Below are 22,215 nucleotides of genomic sequence, written 5' to 3'. Positions count from 1 at the left end.
TTTCAGACTTCAGATCCTTCAGAAAATGTATATTAAAACAAATCCTGTTACTCTAGCAACTTTTTAAAAGTTTATAAGAGCAATATTTAAAATATGTTTCTATTTGTATCCCCAGTTTGTCAAGCTTTTACAGATTTTTTGCATTAAGAGGTTGAGAGGTATGTGTAGAATTTTAACTAGGAGTCTTGGAATATGTGTAGAAACAGTCAGGTAGTGTTAACAAACATTCCCTCCACAGGCCTACCAGGTAAGAGAAGTAGAATGTAGCTATAAGACAGTTGAAGTATACACTGTGTACAAACATACCACTCCCCAAACTAAGGCCATAGGGTATTGTAATAATAATTGTAATGATTAGAGCAAAGATCATTAAAGCTGTGAGTACTGCAAGGATATACAAGTTGTTAATTGACATTTCTATCTCCCCCCACCATATCTGCAACAATAATCTAAGCACACAAATCAATGAGTATGTTTTACACCAAACCTACTGTTGGGACATATGTCCCATTGTTCAACAAATATTGAAATGTGTTTCTATTAATGTTCCATGTTGAAATACTATCATTGGTGGCCTTTTGCTATCAATGTAGCCTGCATGCCATTGTAATGGCAACTGTGGTTCCATATATGCATGTGTTCTGTTTGCTAAGCAACTGTTCCAAATCTGTTGTTTTGGGTTAATCGGAATATCTATGCATGCTGTTATAACTAATCCTGGATTGTGTTGACTATTACTAACCCACATATGTTCTAAAACTGTAACACCATAGCACGTTTGGGAAGGCCAGTCCCAGTGGACCCACCTCTCCCACTTCATCTGGTCATGGTACAGGGTCCTAGCATGACTGTGACCCACCCCGGGACCTCCTTGTCTGCTGGTCCTGCACCACCTTCAGGTGGAACTGCCTCATGAGATGAGGCTCATCCCCTCTGGGAGTGGGCACAGACAGGATACTGTCACCCAAAGCCAGGTCTGGGGTTTGATGAGTAGTGAGTTCTGAAAGGAGTTTGGAGATGTGCTACATCAGCTTGAGGGCTGCATGGTGCAATTAGATTGTCAGCCTGCCCATCCTGCTCAGCCCCCAGCACAGCCATCTTCAGGGCCATGAAGGTGCAATGGTGACTGCCCATGAGTGGGGACTTCATTCCCACTGTTTCCATTTGGGGGCTCATGGGCTTCCGATTTCCAAACACCCCGCCCCTTCCAAGGTGTTTACCCACCAGATGTGTCATATACTGCCCCTGTTCATACAGCCTACCTTGATCTGGCCAAGGCTTTTGATACCATTCCCCACTCAGGAATCATAGAAAAAGTCACTAAGCTTGGCATCAATTCCTATATCACTAGGTGGGTTGCAAACTGGCTCACAGAGAGAACACACAGTGTGAAAGTAGCTGACTCCAAGTCAGACTGGTGATTAGTCACAAGTGGAGTCCCACAGGTTTCGGTCCTGGGTCCTCTCCTATTTGGTATCTACTTCTCTGAAGTCCAGGTCAACATGAAGGGACTCTGGCTGACAAAGTTTGCAGACAATTGCAAGTTGGAAGCTATTATTAACTCCTCAAGTGATGTTGACATCCTACAGAATGGCCTCACTGTGACCACCGACTGGTGTCAGAACCATGGCCTTAAGCTCAATGCCAAAAAATGTATCATCATCCCCTTTGGGAAAAAAAAACATTTCCTATGAATTTTGATGGTAGTCCACTGAAAAGAGAAGACATTATAAGAGATTTGGGAACACAGGTTGACATCAACCTCTCCTTTGAAAATCACATTGCCACTGTGGTCAGAAAGTCCTTCTATGTGGCACATCTCATTACTAAGGGTTTTGCATCTAGGAAGAAAGAGGTCATTGTCTCCATCTACTCTTCCATCATTAGGTCAATCATCATGTACAATGCCCATTTGGCATGTACCTCACTAGACACCTGCAATACCTGGAGAGGCCACAAAGTACCTCACAAAGAGGATCCTAGGCCTTAAACACTTGTCCTATATGGACAGACTCAAAAAACTCCAACTATTCTCTGCCTCATATAGCCTACTTAGAGGCAATCTCTGCTTGACTTACAAAGCCATGTCTAACCCAGCTCTGTTAGAAATGTTACATCTAAATAAATCCCAATCCCTATGCACCACATGCTCCAGAGATCTCAACCTCTTTACCACAATTAACAGAACATGCTGGAGGGCAGGTTCATAACCCAGAGACTGCCCATGCTAAGGAACAGACTTCCCATACATGACAAGCAGAGCACCTCACTGACCTTCAAGAGAAATCCTGATGAGTGAATGGGAAACAAAAATTCACCCCAGGGATAACACCAGTGGCTCTACTTGACAGAGGCCCTGGGAACTAAGGTTGGGTGACACTATGCCAGGGTAATCCTATGGCTTGGCTTGTAAAGGCCCCAGGGCCATTAGCCTAGAACACACCTATGAACCTATACATATATATATATATATATATATATATATATATATATATATATATATATATATATATATATATGTGTGTGTGTGTGTGTGTGTGTGTGTGTGTGTGTGTGTGTGTGTGTGTGTGTGTATGTAGTGCATTCAGATATTGGATCCACCCTCTGAACCTCTCACTGCAAAACATCTGACCAAAGGCATTGTAAATGGGGGTGAATGGGCCCAAAATAGGGACCTCTTGTAGTTATTGCCATTATTCCTTCCTCCACAGCTGAACTCTTCTGTCTTGCAACAAGATAACCAGCCTTTGCAAGTTTTGAACCCATGACTTTGCATAGCATAGACACAACAAGTTACTATTAAGCCATCTGAACTGCAAAATGCTAGGATCATTTCTCGAACATATCATGCAGAACAGTCAGTCTACCATAAGGAATGTACAATGTAGAAGCACTAAACATTATAATGATACATATACATATACACACATACACACACACACACACACACACACACACATATATATATATATATATATACATACATATATAAATATATGAATACTTATAGATATTTATATATATATCTATATATCTATATATATATATATATATATATATATATATATATATATATATATATATATATATATATATTTTATTTATTTTACATTTGTTGACCGGGCTAGTCTAGCTGGAGATATTTCCATTTTCAGTAGAGGCCCGAGGAGAAAAGCTCCACAGAAGTAAAAATTAATGCATACGTAAAAAATCAACATACATTTTATTTATTTATTTTTATTTTACATTTGTTGACCGGGCTAGTCTAACTGGAGATATTTCCATTTTCAGTAGAGGCCCGGGGAGAAAAGCTCCACAGAGAATACACTTAAGGCAAGCATACTAGAGTTTAAAAAAGTTTTAAAAGACAGAAACTAACAACTCTACAGTTACTCATTATTACTAGTGAGCTTAATACTGACTCACATAGTGACAGTAACAAAAAAAATACTTATATAAATTATACTATACTAAGACTGATAAAGATAACTAAAAAAATAAATAAATACTACTTCACACAGTTAAACTCAATGACATCATATTAAGTTATAAAATACTTTGAGAGATAATAATAAGATAGTAAGTGTGAGAAAGAGAGCTAAGAATATGAGTAATAAGAAGAGGTAGGTTGAAGGAAGGACAGCAAGTAAGATAGTTAGCAAGCAAAGAGAGCTAGAAGCCAGTCTATAAGCAAGGAATAATAGGAAAACAAGTGGCAGAAGATGAGGAAAGCCAGTTGGATCGTAGAAAAGTTTAACGTAGGAGATAGTAATGAAGTAGAGTCTGAGTAGTGAAGGATTAATCAGGTTTACTACATGTGCACAGCCAGTGGTTTTGGAAGTGAAGTTTGATGTTTAGTTTGAAAAGAGGTAATGATGCAATGGTTGTTATGTTACTAGGAAGTTGGTTCCATATTCTACCTACTGAATTTGTGAAAAGGGAGTTGCCAGCGGTGTTATTAGATTTTGTGGAATTAGCCAATAGTTTACTGGAGGAGCGGAGAGAGCTAAGATTATTGTAGGGGATAATGAGTTGAGAGAGTATAGGGGTGTTTGTTGGATGGTACAGAATTTTATGGGCAATAGTGAGTTGTTGGGTTGCAAGATAGTTTTGGAATTCTGGCCAGCCTAGTAGTTTCAGGTTGAGACAGTGGTGTGTTCTGTAGGGGTTTCCTGTAGCGAGCAATGTTATTATAGCTGGTAGAAAGTTTGGTAAGGTTGTTTTATTGAGGTTGGTAATAATGGGACAAGCCTAGAGAAGAGAGGAAAGAAGATGGGAGTGAGCGATCCTAGTCCTAGAGGAGGGAGTTAGGAATGGTCTAATCCGATATAGAGATCCTATTTTCCTATTGACAAGTTTAATGGTGTTGTTAATGTGTTGGTTGAAAGAGATTATTATCAATTGTAATACCTAACAGTTTAGTAGTAGAGTCGGAGAGATGATAGTTGCATTGTTAGAAGAGATAGTGAAGTTTAAAGGGGTGGTTCTGGAGGTAGGAGTAAAGAGGAGGAGTTTAGTTTTCTTAGCATTTAGTAGGAGAAATCGACTAGAAAACCATGTCTCGACGGTGTTAAAGACATTTTGAGTAAGAGATCTAAGTTCTGAGGTAGAGGATGCAGAGCAGATGAGGGTAGAATCATCTGCATATTGAATGCAAGTAGCTTGGGGGATTATGTTTTGGAGATCATTTATGAAGAGGGAAAAAAGAAGGGGCCAAGAATAGAGCCTTGTGGAACTCCAATAGAAACTGGCAGAAGAGAAGAGATGTGGTTATTCCAGAGAACAGCCTGTTTCCTGTTAGTGAGATAAGAAGAAAACAATCTAATGGCAGGGATGTCAAAAGATAGTGATTCTAGAGTTTTGATTAATAAAGAGTGGTTAACCATATCGAATGCTTTGGAGAGGTCTATGAAGATGGCAGAAGAGAGTAGGTTGTTGTTACGGTTCAGGTTAATAGTGTCAACAAAATAAATTAGTACAACATATATACATAACAATAAAACAATTAGTACACAGGTTAGTAATAACAAAAACAGCAAAACTCTTCAAAACTATTCAAATAAATTAGTACAACATGAATTAATTACTACCACACACAGAGAAATTCAAAGTAACATTATACAGGATAAAAATACTTGTCAGATAAACATACAAAGATAGGAGGTAACAAAAGTAGAATAATAAGAGTTAGGTAAGGAATATGAATAGGAAGGAAGGAATAGGAAGGGGTTTGATGAGAAGAGAGCAAGTTAAGATAGGTAACAGGTAAAGAAGCAAGGAGAGGATGAAAGGGGAGAAAAGAATGCCAGGTGGAGAATAGAGTGAAACAAGAAGTAAGAGAGATAGTTTAAGGTAAGTAGTACTAGTGGAAAGTTAATCAGGTTTACAACAGGAACAAAGCCAGTGATTTTGGAAGTGCAGTTTAATATTTTGTTTGAAAATAGGCAAAGAGGAAATCATTGTTAAGTTAGTAGGTAACAAATTCCATTTTGTACCTACAGAATTGGTGAATAGGGAATCGCCAGCAGTATTATTAGATTTTATAGACCTAGTCAAGAGTTTACTAGAAGAGCGGAGAGAGTTTAGATTGATATAGGGGATTATGAGTTGGGAGAGTTTAGGAGTATTATTTGGTTGGTACAGTATTTTATGGGCCAGAATGAGTTGATGTATATATATATATATATATATATATATATATATATATATATATATATATATATATATATTTCTAGAGTATATATAAAGGGTGGACAGAATATCAAACAGCCATTATTCCTACAGCTGCCACCTTTTCAAATGGCCAGTGTCTGATTCTTTCCTACAAATGAGAATTATTGCATAAAACATATACCCACACACAATGCAAAGGACATGAGACCACACAGTTTGCATACATATAAATGTTTATTTGTGTATTATTTCAGTTGTTTATGCCATTTCTTACAGCATTTAGGTGTTTGAAATACATAATAACTGATTAATGCAACTCTCAAAGAAACCATATGATACAGTAATCTGCAAAAAATAACATAATTTGCTGTCTAGGCTAAAGCCTTCAAGTAGTATAACAGTAAAAAACACACTTGCCTTGAAGACAAGAATCAATTAACACTTAATTACAGATGTAGTGCAACAGCCTCCAATTACACTCTATAGTCAACCCCCTATGAGGAAAAGTATCAATTGTCACAATGTAAATGTATCCATTACATAACAATGCTTAACTTAAAGCAACACTATCACTCTGACAAACAGAACTGTGTGCAAGACAGTAAGCTGTAGCCCACCACTGTTCCCATGGTGAAATGTATGAAAATGTACAGCCATATACCTTTATGTTTCTTATTACTGGTATTCCTCAGATGTTGTAACAGCCTAGGTTAAAAACATGTGCACACACATTCAACTGGCTTACTGTACTGAGTATTAATTCCCATATGTTTCCACAGGACAGGTTATGTTCCATATTGAACTGAGCAGGCTATAGGCCACATCACAGGTGGGGATTGTGTTGACGTGCTTTTGTGGGGTCATGTTCCAATTGCACAAGTACCATGCATTGTAACAGGGGTGTGTACACTACATATCCACTGTAGCTATATGGAATCAGCAGTACCTGACCTGTATAACCATCCTCCACCAATGATAGAGTAATCCAATTTGGTGGACAGCACCAAGACACAAAGCACATAATAAGTTGCTATAGTGGCTGTACAGGGACACATAGGTACCGACCACAACTTGTAAACAAGTGCACCTCTATCTGAGCAAGCATGTAGGTTCACAGGTGACCTCCTGTAAGACAGACTATGACTAGAAATCAGACATATCCAAACCACCAAGGCCAGTTGCAACCATGTCTCCACATATGTATGCAGTCTCAGAGTCAGTAACACAAGTCAACTTGTACTGGAGGTAAAGCAGACCTCATGCACACATGCCATGGATACAGCAACCTGCATCAGACAGCATAGGTGGGACTAGTGGCACCCTGTCCACAACATTAGTACAGGGGGATATACACATCAACCACACTACTGCCCGCATCAGTGGTGAGCATGGACATAATGCTGAATGATGGCAACAACAGCAAGTCTCCATGGCGCATGAGAACATCACAGTTTGCCTCCTACATGAACATGGGCATGTGCTCACAGTTCCATCACACACTACAGTCAAACACATGCCACCATCCACACACCATCCACATGGAAGATGGCCACTGTCATCCCTCTGCACAGAAATGAATGGTGAATAGTGGATTATGCCATTAAGTGTCCAACATTGGGGGAAATGGACAGGTCAGGGCAAGGAGTGTAATGCAAGATGTCAAATGCATGATAGTTTACAGTGTTATGGTATAATCTGGATTATTTTCAAGTAATATCCACTGTTGATATGCACGTGGACAACCGTATGAGGTCTTGTGACCTTTTTTCCTGTTTATGTCTTCCAGGTACAATGCCCCAGGAATGTCTGCCCGCATTCACAAACCTTGAAAATGACACAATTATCCAATGCCTCATCATGCATCATGCCATACTATTTGGCCACAGCTCCCAGGATCTGCAAGAGAGGACCACCCTGTGGAACAAGCTCATCCACAGGGTAAATTATGTTGGCCTGCGCAAATGAAATTATGAGCAGGTGTGACATCGATGCACAGATCTGATCCACCATGCCCATCAGCATGCTGCTGCAGTTAGGATGGCTCAGATAGCCACAGGTGTGGGTCATGTCATCCAGCCTCCACTGACACATGCTGAAGAGCTCCTCGCCAGCCTTGGGGCACCCACACACCAGACAAGCCAACAGGCTGAAGACAACATTGTGAAGGTGGGTGCCACCCACACAATGGATGAGGAGTGTGCAGGTAAGTCTCCTGGACACATTACTAGACCACTGCTGCTTATCCATTTTCATCTGTAAAGTATCTGCATGCATATATCAGATAAGATAGTCTGTTGCTGCAGTGTAGCAATGAACATATGTGCATAATCTCTAGTATTGTGGGTTTGTACTGTTGATTTTTTTAAATGCTGCTTCCACCCTGTACCAGTGCCACAGGAGTGACTACTGACATTACTTCGCTCACACAACTGTTTAGGTCCTTCCGGTATACAACTGGGGCAGCAGCCTGTAGCTGGTGAGTATGGAGTTGTTTTGTTCAGGTTTGCCAATACACCGGACATGTTATGGCCATGCTATTTGACTGCACACATTTAACACATCTACCCATAAAGGATGCTGTACATGTTCACTTATTGTTGGTGTTAACTGCACTGCATCACAGTGGTCACCATGGTGGCATATCTGAAGGGTATGTAAGAGTCCTGCAGTATACCTAACAGCCTGTCAGTGCAAAATGTGTGGACAGAGATGAACATAATGGTGGGACAAATGGCCTACAGTAGGGACATGTCTGAAACATTACCCTTATACAGTGGATACAATAGTGCCTACACCACTATTACAATGGCAACTGTTCCTGATATAAACAATGGCAAACCACAATACCGCATTCCATACCTTTTACAATCGGTAGAGTGATCCTAACATGAGCAATGAATGTGTAATATGGAATCCTATGTTAGGATAACAGATATGGGGAATATATACCTTAACAAACACTGGAGGCATATGTGTGCACACACACCAAATAGCATATTGTGGAAGCAGCTTGTGATGTACTGACAGCATTCACTCTTCTTGAGTATACACCTTCTATCAATTACAGGGCCTCAATGTGACACCAAGTAATGGTCTGCTGTCCAAGAAATATGTCCATGACATTTGCCGACTCACCTGCAACAGAGGAAGCAGTGGCTTGCACACATCTTTCAAACCATGAAATGGATTTCATATCTGAAAGGTAGCATTCAGGAGTGGGACAAGTAGCCTTACCTCACCATTGCATATACCAGTGCAGTCATGTATGTGTGTACGAAGTATGGGACAACATTGATGTAGAAAATAAACAGATGCCCATCCAAAAAAGATCACAAAACATGTTGCAAACTGGTCATGGAGGCTGCCTAGAAACATGCAGCAACACTGAGGGACTTGCAGGAATTTCTATCAAGTACTGCCTGTGCAGTATCTGTGTCAACAATTGCCTGGATTCTGCATAAGTGTGGCCTATGGGTTAGGGAAATCAGATGGAAGAGTTGTCCCATATAATACATCATCCAGGGCTCTCTATGGGTAGCATAAGCATAACATCAAGTCTACCAAAAGCCTGTGTTGAAATGTGTAAAGATGCCATGAGACCAAGGCTCTAACCTACAGAGAGTATTCATAACGATACATGTGGTGCATAAGCAACACCTCACTCCACCTCAGGGCCACCATCCCCAATATTTAGCTTGCAGGTGCCAGTGTACACCTTTAGGCTTCCTGTTCATTAGCTAGAACTAGGCCAGTAGATATGGTGGTTGGAATTTGGAACACTGCAAAATAGCACTCATGTGTGGCCCATTGTTGTCAAGCATCTGCAAAAAGTCTGAGGATGGGGAGGGATGTCAGCTTGAAGCACAACAGTGAACTGAAGCATACATCCAAAGCTTGCTAGGAATGGCTGTATCTAAACACAGTGAAGATTATGAAATGTGCCAGACATAGCCCTGACTCTACAGCAATAGTGAAGCCACTGTGTGACCTTCAAGGGCTGTGCACATTAGCTGACCTTGCAATCTGGCAGAGTTGGGGGACATCTGTAGGGCAGAGTGACCAAATAATGGCAAGTGAAGATGGGCCATGCTAGTATAACCCTTCCAGGAATAGTGACTGCTATAGTTCACTTAACAGGTGTGTCAACAAACCATTGTGTTAAGGGTGTGCACACTTATGCAAACCACATATTGTATGCATCTCATTCAGCATCTGCATGACTAACACATTTATTTGATACTGCATTGGATTGAACAGGTCACATGTCACATATCATCACATATCAAGTGGGTGTAATGTTAACAAATGCAATATTGTGGCCCCATTGCATATCACAGAAGAGGCCGGCATGTCAACAAGGGTGTGTACACTCCTCATATCCACATTAAGTTTGAAGGTTGTCACTGAACCAGATTTTATTGCACATGCATGAACTGCTGATGATGAGCTCTGCAAATCAAAGGGCAGGCATTAATTATTGACATCAGTCCTCATATCATCCTAGGTATGTGTCAGACAAACACATATGGGCTGTGAGCAACAGAGCAAACATAATTGCCACACATATACACATTCAGCAATAGTATGTACCCTTGTGATGTATGGTGCACAGTACATGCCAGTGTGCTGTACAGGTGCACATCAATACTGTGTACATGGATGCAGTGTGTTCCGGGGAAGGGCATCACCTTACAAAACTCATGCATCACAAATATGTATAATGTTGGTAACAAGGACTGAGTATGGCTGCAGTGCATGCTGTTGAGTGCCATATGTCATGCATGTTGACTGGTGGGTAATGAGATGTCTGTGTAATATCTTTGTGCCACCTCACCTGTAAGTGTGTGTGTGTGTGTGTGTGTGTGTGTGTGTGTGTGTGTGTGTGTGTGTGTGTGTGTGTGTAGAAGTAAACCATAATATACAGGTCTTAATTAGCATTTATTGCCTGCCCCTCACAGGTGGCGAGGTGGGTCAGGGTCCCTCCTGCAGGCAAACTGATGTTAGTGTCCATACAGACTCTGACAATGATGGTAGGCATAGTGAGGCACAAGCAGGGTTGTCAGGGACTGAATCTGTGCCATTGGTTGGCATTCCACTTTTATCCACCCTATCCTTGCACACAGTCACATTGCCTATACATACCCCATCATCAGTGGCCATAGATGAGGGACATTTGGCAGGTAGTGGTATGGGACAGGTAAGTGTGGTGACTATTGCCACATCAGCCATAGCCAGATGACCGGAAAGATAACACACAGGCAGATGTACAGGTAGGAGGGATGCTGGCCATCATGCCCTGGCAGAAGTGCCAGAGCAGGTGTCACCAGACATATGTTTTGGGCCATCATGGAGGCACAGACACATATGGAACTATACACCAGAGATAGTCTGAGGCTCCAGAGTGCTACTCTTCCTGCTGTATGTGACTACATCCATGATCTTGCAGATGCCCACCGTTATTTTGCAGAGTTCATGGATTGATGGTTGGGTGAGATGGTGGGAATCCTCGACCATGTGGTGTCTGTGGTAGAGCATGTGGTGGGAGTTGGGCATCGGCCATGTGGACGTAGGTTAGCAACACCAAAAGGTGGAAGTCTATGTGGAGATGCAACACTTCACGTTTGCTTCTGTAGTGGCAGTACCAGCACCAGCACTGCAAGGGTGGTGTACAACCCAGCAGGCCAGGTGCATGTGGTCCTGGCCAGTCCCAAGAGGGGCGTGGATTCAGTGGACAATTATCATCATCAGGGAAGAGTACCATATCTGGGCTTTTGCCTGGTAGCACCTGTGCACCCTGCCATGTACAGTCTGCAGCTGTCCAACAAACTTCTGTATAGGGCAACCACATGGCAGAAATGTGTGAATACATAAACACACACATCAGCAACACAGCGAGGGCACCTCCATACCTACACACACCACATCTGCACAGGCCATTTAATAAAGAACCCCCCCAACCCACACACATGATGGTAACCAAATGGCTCAGCCTAGGCCTCTGGCAAACCCAAAACACACCCTGTGCATATGATGATACCTATGACACATCTCTATCATCCATACCATCAATACAGGGGCCTGGTAATATGGTTCTGATGCACAGGATGAATGTGCTAAGGGTTATCAATGTAATGCTGTTTAATGTGTTGTCAGCTGGAATGATTCATGCTTACATGTCAGGGTGTGTAGTTGTCCAGCCATGATGCATTATAGCTGTTATTAATACAGACTGATTGTGGTCTCCATAATGTATTCTGTTTGTGCTCTAGGTGTCTATGTGTCAGCAGGATGTTGGACTGCTGCCCTTTCCTACAAGGGGTGTGGCACTGTGGTGATACATTGACTGTGTCATATCCTGGATATAGCTGAGCACAAGTAACAGGTCTGTATAATAGTTACTGCATGTGCTACATGGCTGATAGGTCTGAGGGATGTATACAGGTGAGTGCATGGTGGCTGATGTAAGCAGCTCTTCTATAGTGGACAATGGCAAGTGAACTGGGTGGCACACACCAAATATTTGTGAATAACACACAAACAGAGGCTTTGGTGTTGATGCAATACACAGAGAATACTGTTCACATGGATGTACTTCATTTTGCAGTGAACTTATTTTGGCCTATGTAATTCCTCCAAGACCAAATTGCCAAAACATCACATCAGTAAATAATCAGTTTACCAGTTTAATGTCATTGACAATGGTACTGGCAGGGTACATGTCCTCTTCCCCAATGTAGTGCAATCCTGGAGTTGGTAAACATAGGTGTGCTGGTGTGGGTGGCACAGCTCCCCACTTTGTAAGGTGTGGGGCAGCATAGAACCACACATAGTGTGATTAACAACTACTTAACCTGTTAACCTAAACTGTACAATATAACAGCACATTAAGCGGGGGGATACCACAACAATAACCCCAATGTGGGTGGCTGTGCCCACAACAGTCACACCCAACTATATATACCAACTCCAGTATTGATGTACAGCTGTACAGTGGGGATAGAGGGCATTTACACATCCACTACTAGTCTTGATGGAATGAATTTCCACAAGATGATTGTTTTGAAGTGGTACCTTTTCCCAATTAGTTCTCAGACAAATGATCTCCTGGGACATATATTTTCTGCAAATTGAAGTAGATCCCTTCACATACACACACACTTACTTGGCAACACTGAGAGCAGAACTCCTACCTAGGTATTTATTGCTACTACTGTGTTTGGCCTTAATTGCACACACCACATAGCTTTTACGGTGAGGTGTGTCCCACGCTTCATTTCAAGTGAAGAACATCACCAGGCCTTGTACAGTATGGTAATGGGTGATGTACTGGGTGTTAATGAACAATACATAGTATGACATACTGTCATATACACATTGACAAACACATGCAGTCAGACATATTTGACAGACCTGAGTTTAGCAGTGCTAACAACCTTGTCAGTGAGTCCATACTTTTACAGAGTTTTTGCACATAGCACATGCATTATTGGGCTGGATAGTGTAATCAGTTACTTGTATGGTTGATGGTGACAGAGGTCCTCATACAGTGGACCTTGGGACATGTACTGGAGGTACCATGATGTAAAGACAGTATGCCCAGCACCAACACCCCACATTGGATATTGTACTCACTGAAATCCATGATAATACTCTGACATACCCACAATCACACATTGACCAGGACTGCAATACCAACCCTTGGCTATCTAATCAGTGCTACTACAGGGATATGCATTTATTGCACATGCCATAGGGATAGCAGGGTGAGGGTTTGTCATGGCTCTCCTAATGTCAGCAACATCATCATCCCTTATAATGTATGGCAAGGTTTAGTGTATTTGGAGAATGTGGCCTCAGAATGCTGTCTCTGCCAAATATGCACACTCACACACACACACACACACACACACACACACACACACACACACACACACACACACACACACACACACACACACACAAACACAAATACTCACATTTGCCAGGACTCAGAGGGTAACCCACGCCTATCTACCCATTTGTAGAATCGTGTTATGCTGATAATGCAAGCTCCAGGTAGCCGACAGGGTGAAGAGTGTAACAAGGTACATTTAATGTGAATTACAGCAGCAGCCATTTCTAAGTGTAGCAGTGGGGGTGTAGCAGTTGAGAAGGCCCTCAAAGTATTTTCATCTACAAGTTTACAAACCCACAGACACTGTTATTCTCAGTAATGCACACTGACACATTTGTCAGTACTGAGGTCCATAGGTGCAGCTGTTCCTAGGTGTGTACCAGGCTAATGTCCATGTAGAGATGAGAAGAGTAGGGCATGTGGGTACACTGGTATCATGCCACCTGAAATTTGTCAGTAGGCCATCTATCAACCAATGCCACTTGAGTGATCCCCAGGGTGACAGTTAAATTCAACATCCAATCATCTGGTTTTCTCTTGCAGAGGGCCAATGAGGTGTTCCAAATGACATGTATACAGCATATATTCCATAACATGGCCAGTGTCTGTGTTAGGGTCCTGTACTCAAACATATTCTGTTGACTGTGGTAGTCTGGTTGGGGTATCCATGGCATGTGATGCATAGAGAGTGGGGTTTCCTAGCTGTGGCATTCATAACACAGTTGGGCAGACATGTCAGTGTCAGTGAGTCAGAGATTGCCTGTAAGCAACCAAGATGGATACCTGACAACTGCACATCTATACAGAGGACAAACAGAAATTAGCTAACTAACAGGTTATGCATTATGATGAATGTTTTGACAGCCAGACGTCTGACACTGATAGGTATGCCATTACTACATGACAGCAGTCTTCAATGACATGTCCTAAACACATAGTAGTCTGCAGTTAATATCAACATATCAAATCAATTCCAATAGGAGATACTTAAAAACATAGAGCTCAAAACCAAGAACACAATAGTCGGTACTCAGAGTCCAGCTTTGCATGCAGGGGTGTATGGTTCCAGCACTACAATCTGCAATCTACTCTTACTTGGAAAAGCACTATTAAAAGTAGTAATGTAATGATACAATATATGCAAGTGTGACAGCATATAACATGGGATACTACACATGTAGAAAACACATACAAAGAGAAAAGATTTGGTACTACCTGTGTATACTCAGGTGTCCCACACAGTATACTCACACCACTTACTACAGTAATGACAGCACATAGAAACATGTTATGTGTATGGAATTAAATGCACTTATTAAAGATGTCATTACCATGCTATTTTATTAGACTGGAATGTGATTAATTGTTACCAGGGCTGAGATAAGCTTAGCAGGTGTAAGCATTGCTTAAATGTAAATGTTAAGCAGATTTGCACACTGGTAAGCAACGCCTGCACTGTATAAGCGCCTTTTCATTTAACCGTATGTTAGCATCACTTACTGTCACACATACCTGTGCAAACCCACTTACAGTTACTCAAAACTGTCTTAACCACACTGTATCCAACAGTACTAATTCTGCATATCAACAAAACAAGCAACCCTTGAACCCAAGACCCTCTAGAGTACAGTCAATGCACTTAGCCACTATGCCATCTGAAGTGCAAAACTGTCTGTTACTTTTTCAAATATATCAGTTAGTACACATACTGAATAGTAGTGAACAACTGCTTTGACTACTACAATTGTTTACTACTTGTTAGTGAAAATAGTGTTGAATCAGTCATGTTTTTATATCTAAATATACACATATCAGATAAATATGGTGGGATACATCTGCGAAGGTATATACAACACACATGTTTACACATAACAAGGATATGGAGATATATATATATATATATATATATATATATATGGGTCTAGGACATTTCACTGAATGCACATTTCACTGAAACTCAAATGACTGAACACAAATCACTGAAAGCACAATTCACTGAAAATTCAGTTCACTGAAAGTTATATATGGCCTTTTCTCCACTATAGTGTGACGTTGGAGTTAGTATATATAGTAAGGGAGGTGTAGGGGGCATAGCCCCACACATATTTTAAGTATATATTATGTTTGGAAAAGCTCACCATCACCATGGTGATCCTGGGGAAGTAGATAGATATTCAGTATGTCAGGAATTGAAGCTCGGAGCAAAGTACAGTAGGGATACCTCTTGTCTTCTGGTAGAGGATGCCTTAGCAACAACTTCCCTAGACAGTGTAGACAGTATTCCTAATAAAAATGCATTATTACAGAAATAGGAAGAATGAGAAGAAAAGTAAGTGTACGGGATAGCACTAATAAGGTAACATTCCAAACCATAGACTTTACTGATTACCCATTGAAAGAGGGAACATTTGTCAGCAAGATGATGTCTGATGTAACAACAGACACTACATTAGTGGTGTTTAGTACTGTAAAAAACCTGTATGACCTATGCCAGGCTAGCATTTGGCTTATGGATGGCACCTTCTTTAATAAAGGTGTGACCATCAGACAACTCTACAGTATACATGGTATAATAAAGTGTGGCACATACAGTAAAACTGTACCCCTATTATATGCCTTGATGTCTAAAAAGTCATTAAACTCCTACAATTTCCTATGGCATTGTACATTTCATTTGCTATCTGAACAAGGTTTTGAGGTGGCAGTTAGGTTTGTGTTGTGTGATTTTGAGATAGCAGCACTGAAAATTGTACATCTCAATGTACCCAGAGCTAGTTCATAGGTTCATAGGTACATAGGTTGGTACTAGGCTATCAGCTCTAAGGCCTATGCAAGCCTAGCCATAACAATTCCCTGGATATTTCATCCCACAATATTTACTTCCCTGGGCTCCTGTCTAGCAGGGCAGTTCAAAGGATCGTCTCTTTCATTTCAGCCAGAACATCTGGCATAAAGTGCAGTCTCTAGGATTAGCATCAATGTACAATACGAATCTATCTTTTCAACTGAATGTAGTAGTTCTTTCATTCCTCCCAGAGTCAGACGTAAATAGTACCTTTGAGCTCTTAAAGGGGTTGTTCCCGGAGGAGGGTAGGGAGCTTATACATTATTTTTGGGATTGGTATGTGTACAGGAAGAAGCGTAAATTTAATACACAGACATTTGCCAGCATACGCTTTCCACCACTCTTTCCAGTTGCATTTTGGAACGTCAACAATTTAAATGATCTCTTCCTTCCACACACTCAAAACTCCATTGAGGCACGGCATCATAGATTTAAGTGCTTGCTAGGTGCCAGGAATACAGACTTGAATGCACTGCTACTTGCATTAGTCCATGAACAAAATCGAGTGGATGAACTAAGAGTGGGGATGGTGACAGGATGTCCTTCTCCAAAAAAAAAAGATGGCTGGTACTACGGCATGCGGAGTTCAGGACAGTACTCTCCCAGAAAACATCTTATTCAAACCTGGACTTTGTGAAAGCCATAGATCGGCTATTGAAAATGTAATGTGTGTTTATTTCACATGATATCACAAGATTTGTGTGTAGCAGGATATATGGTGTTCTAAAGCAATGGACAAGCACGTTACTCACTTTTGCGGTAATGGATGATATATAACATTTTTTAGCACGGGACTGTTTACATATATTGATAATGTAAATAAAGTACACAGACTTCTGTATATGTTTGGCAGGTAATCACTGTTTGGATGTTTCACTGCAATGGAAAATGGTTTATTTGAATGTGTGTGAAGTTTCCACGTGTGCATGCACTTAAATACACTTTTTCAGTTCGTTGGTGTGGGGCAGGCTTCCGTGTTGTTGGTGTTTTAAAAGTTGGTTTTCTGATGCTCGATATTTTGAATGTACAGTGTTCTGATGTGTAGGTTATTTGGGCTTGGTGTTTTAACTGTCGTTCATGTAAAATGTAGGTCTACTAAAGTAGACCCATATATATATATATATATATATATATATATATATATATATATATATATATATATACATATATATATATATATATATATATATATATATATATGGGTCTACCTGATAACACCAACATACCAAAACACCGACAACGAAATAACTGACATGACAAAAATGAAAGAAGCCGAAAGTTCAAAAACACGAAACTTCACATGCCCGATAAACCACAATCCCGACAATCAACAAAACAAATACCTTTCCCGAAAAACACACACACAACACAAGCACACCAAAAACCTTACAAACCTACACTAAACCTTACATACGCAATTATCTATGCACTAACATTAATCCAAACCCTAACCTTAGGGTCCGTCACTATCGCACACTTACCTTACCCGCACCCTAACCCTAACTCACTTAATCCGCCCCTAAACCTAAAGTCCGTCACTGTCGCACACTTACCTGACTGCACCCTACCCAAACGTCCATCACTATCACACACACTTACCTTACCCACACCCTGACCCAAACATCCATCCCTATCGCACACTTACCCTAACATGTCGGTGTTCTCAGCGTCGGGATTCTCAACTTTCGATCATCGCCATTGTCGATCTTCTGGGGTCGGTGTTCTCGTTGTCAGCGTTGTGGACATTTGGTTTTTCAGGTAGACCCATATATATATATATATATATATATATATATATATATATATATATATATATATATATATATATATATATATATATATATATATATATATATATATATGTGTGTGTGTGTATATACGTATATATAACATATGCCCATAACATGTAGTGGAGTCATACCTCAACACCATAACTCTCAACCTCTAGTGTAAGGGAAGGTAATGTAAGTATTGCAGCTATAAATGTAGAATGTTGCTACAGTAACAGGGGTTGTGTCAACAGATATGTTGTGTAGGAAGGCTCTTCCGAATCTGACATGTACGCCATCAGTTACTGACAGACATCATAAAATCATCATAGTGAAGTACCTCACAAATCACAGTAAAGATCCTGTGGAATACAGCAGAAATATGACCAATAAACATGGACAGTCTGAAACAATCTGGTCAGTCCAGAGGTATACACAGTACTCCTTCGTGCAAGATGTGCAGACCAAACCTGACAAAGGGGATGTTTACAGCCATAAAAATAGGGATATATCACAAATACTGGAGTAGATAATCTCACACAGTTGAAGCATTCACACCCTCCTGTCTATCCTAACACATATTAACTGGAGGAGCAGAGATCCCAAGCCCACTCCTCAATATGGAGAACATTGATATCTGTGCAATAACAGAAACCTGGTTTAAGGCACCACAGAGCACCCCAGCACTACCAGGCTATAACTCATACCATACTTTTCGGCCACAGAACCCAGACCGAAACATAAAAGGTGGGGGGTGTATCCATATTCATCAAGGATACCCACACCTCCAGGTTAGTGGCGCAGCACAATGCCTCAGAGATCATCCATGTGCAACTAACAATGGTCAAAACTGCAATTCAAATCGTAGCTTGCTATAGATCACCCACCATGACCCAGGAGCCCCATTCCGCATTTCTGGAGACACTGGAAAATATAAAGGTCCTACCAAACGCCCTAATATTGGGTGATTTCAATTACCCAAACATTAACTAGGAGAACTACTTAGGTACTAACTCCCTTGCCCAGTGCTTCCTAGAATTTATAAACTCAAAAACCCTGGATCAACTGGTCAACACCCCCACCAGAGGTGACAAAATATTGGACCTGGTCATCACCAACGTGGGCGACCGGTGTTCTACATCGGAGGTCAACCCCTCACTGGTTAGATCAGACCATAGACTAATCACTCTGGATATCCACTTTCTGCCGCCACCCCCAGTCAAAGAAATTACCATGAAAAACCTTTCAAAAGCAAACTTCACATTACGTAAGACTGAGGTGAAAAGGTTCACAGCCCCCATGCTGAAGGACTATGCTGTCCAAGCTGCTAAATCCCTTACAAAGGCACTCTTGCACCTGCAAAAAAGCATGGATCATGCTATCCCAAGCAAAACCAAGTCTCACTCCTCCAGGAAAAGGAAACCATTCTGGTGGACCCCTGCCATAAACAAGCTATACAATAGGAGGAGGAAACTAGTACAGAAAAGAGTAAAATCCCAAGAAGGAAAGACATCCCTGATCGGTATCACCAAGAAACTACGATCCCTCATAAAATCATCCAAGGCTGGCTTCGAAAGAAAAATTGCCATGGACTCCAAAGATAACCACAAAGCATTCTTTAGCTATGTCAAGAACCTAAGTGGAAACTCTCAGATCTGCTCTGAGTTAGTGCAGAATGGCACAAAATACACTGAACTGAATGATATGGCCAACATTCTGGCAGACAGGTTTAGTGCAAACTTTACCCCCCTCTCACCCCTAAAAGGCCCATAACCATACCAGAAGAATGTAGAACCTTGGCAATCACTGACACACAGGTAAAACAGCCCTATCCAAAGCCAAAAACACAGCTTCAATGGGACAGGACGATGTCCCAGGCTGTGTCTTACACGAACTCCAAAATTAACTAACACTTCACCTAAACACACTGTTCAAACTCAGCCTCCCTACAGGCTACATACCCATAGAGTGGCACACAGCAAAAGGTATCCCACTCCACAAAGGTGGAGCCACAATGGACCCCAGCAACTATCACCCTATAAGTCTGACTTGCCTGGTCTGCAAGACTATGGACCGCATCATTATGGAGCTCATTAACAGAGTCATTGGGAACCTCCAAACATTGGACCCTACCCAATCTGGCTTTGTTAAGGGCAGATCATGCTTCCTAAACCTGGTGGACTTCTTTGAGACAGTTACCAAGGCTTTAGACAAGGGAAAGGAGGTCCACACAGCCTACCTAGACCTCTCAAAGGCTTTTGATACCATTCCCCATTCTGGTATTATAGAAAAGCTCACCAGCCTGAACATAAACCCCTACATCATGAGATGGGTTGCCAGTTGGCTCACAGATAGAACCCACACGGTAAGAACTGCAGGCTCTAGGTCCAATTCTAAACCAGTTACAAGCGGCTTTCCCCAGGGCTCAGTCCTGGGACCCCTCCTGTTTGGTGTATACTTCTCAGAGGTACATGCAAGCACAGGAGGACTATGGCTGACCAAGTTAGCAGATGACTGCAAACTGGGAGCCATACTTGACTCTCCGTCTGATACAGACATCCTCCAGAAGGGTCTCACTGAAACGGATACCTAGTGTCAAAATCATGGCCTCAAGCTAAATGCCAAAAAGTGCATAGTCATCCCCTTTGGAAAAAACAAAGTACCCACAAACTACCACATATGTTGTAGTCCCCAAACTACAGAAAATGTAATAAGGAATCTGGGATCCAAGTAGATAGTAATCTCTCCTTTGATAATCATATTGCCAAGGTGGTTAGAAAATCCTTTTATGTGGCCCACCTGATCACAAAAGGGTTCACATCTGGAACAAAAGAGGTTATTGTGCCCCTCTACTCATCACTCATCAGTCCCATCATAGAGTACAATGCCCCATTTGGGATGTACCTTACAAGATACATGCAACAGCTGGAAAGACCACAGAAGTATCTCACCAAAAGGATTACTGACCTCAAACAGATGCCCTATTCAGCCCGACTGAAGAAACTCCAGCTGTACTCGGTTGCATACCACTTACTCAGAGGTGATCTCTGCCTGACATACAAGGCCATGTCCAACCCAGAATTGGTGGACATGCTCCACTTAAAAAAAAAAAAAACAAATCCCAGAGAACCACATGCTCTAGGGATCAAAACCTCACCACAATGATAAGTAGGATGTGCTGGAGGGATAAATTCCTGTCCCAGAGACTCTCAATGCTTTGGAACAGGATTCCAATCAACATTAGGCAGAGCCCCTCACTAACACTCTTCAATAGAAACCTTGATGAGTGGATGGGAAACAGAAAATTTACCCCGGGGATCACTGCACTGGCTCTGCTGGAGAGAAGCACAGGGAACTATTGGCTCTGCTGGACAGAGGCACAGGGAACTAATTTAAGGGGGAAACGGAAGCCAACACATTCTGGCTATTCTTACAGATGCCCTTGGGCAGATAGCCTAGTACTTACCTATGAACTTATGAACCTATGAACCTATAAAATAGTCTAATTACACTTTATTAGCAAAAGCATGACATTAGCTAAGTCTAGTAACTCCTACTAGTGAGCACCAGATTAGTGAATTACAGGTTCAGATAAGATTAATTGGCTTCTTAAGACAGAGGATCAGCAGTTGCCAAGTAAACAGCAGAGTGAGTATGATTTGGGCATTAGTGGAATGGTAGGCAGTTGTCAAAAGTTACATTTCAGTTTGAGCAGTGTAGAGTCAGTATAGTAAGAGTCGTAGAAATGTAGTAAGTAGGGTCTAATTAAACAGGAGTGCAGTAACAGAGAAGGAGTTAAGTGGTACAGTTACAGGTGGAGTTGCTGAGTAGGTATTGCCTGAGTGCTGATTGGAATTTGTGTGTAGTTATTATGTTTCTTATGTCAATGGGGAACTTGTTCCAGTTTAGGGCTGGGTAGTAGCTGTATAAACGTTGACTGTTTTTTTTTGTTTGTTTGTTTTTGGGTTTTTTTGTGCTTAGAGATTTTCAGGTGTTGTTGGTTAAAGCTCCTGAGGTTTCTTCTAGAGGCATAG

This window comes from Protopterus annectens, chromosome 5.part0 (genome assembly GCF_019279795.1).
Source record: "Protopterus annectens isolate FY-2018-M chromosome 5.part0, PAN1.0, whole genome shotgun sequence".
Taxonomy (NCBI): domain Eukaryota; kingdom Metazoa; phylum Chordata; order Ceratodontiformes; family Protopteridae; genus Protopterus; species Protopterus annectens.
Note: the sequence above shows the minus strand (reverse complement) of the source record.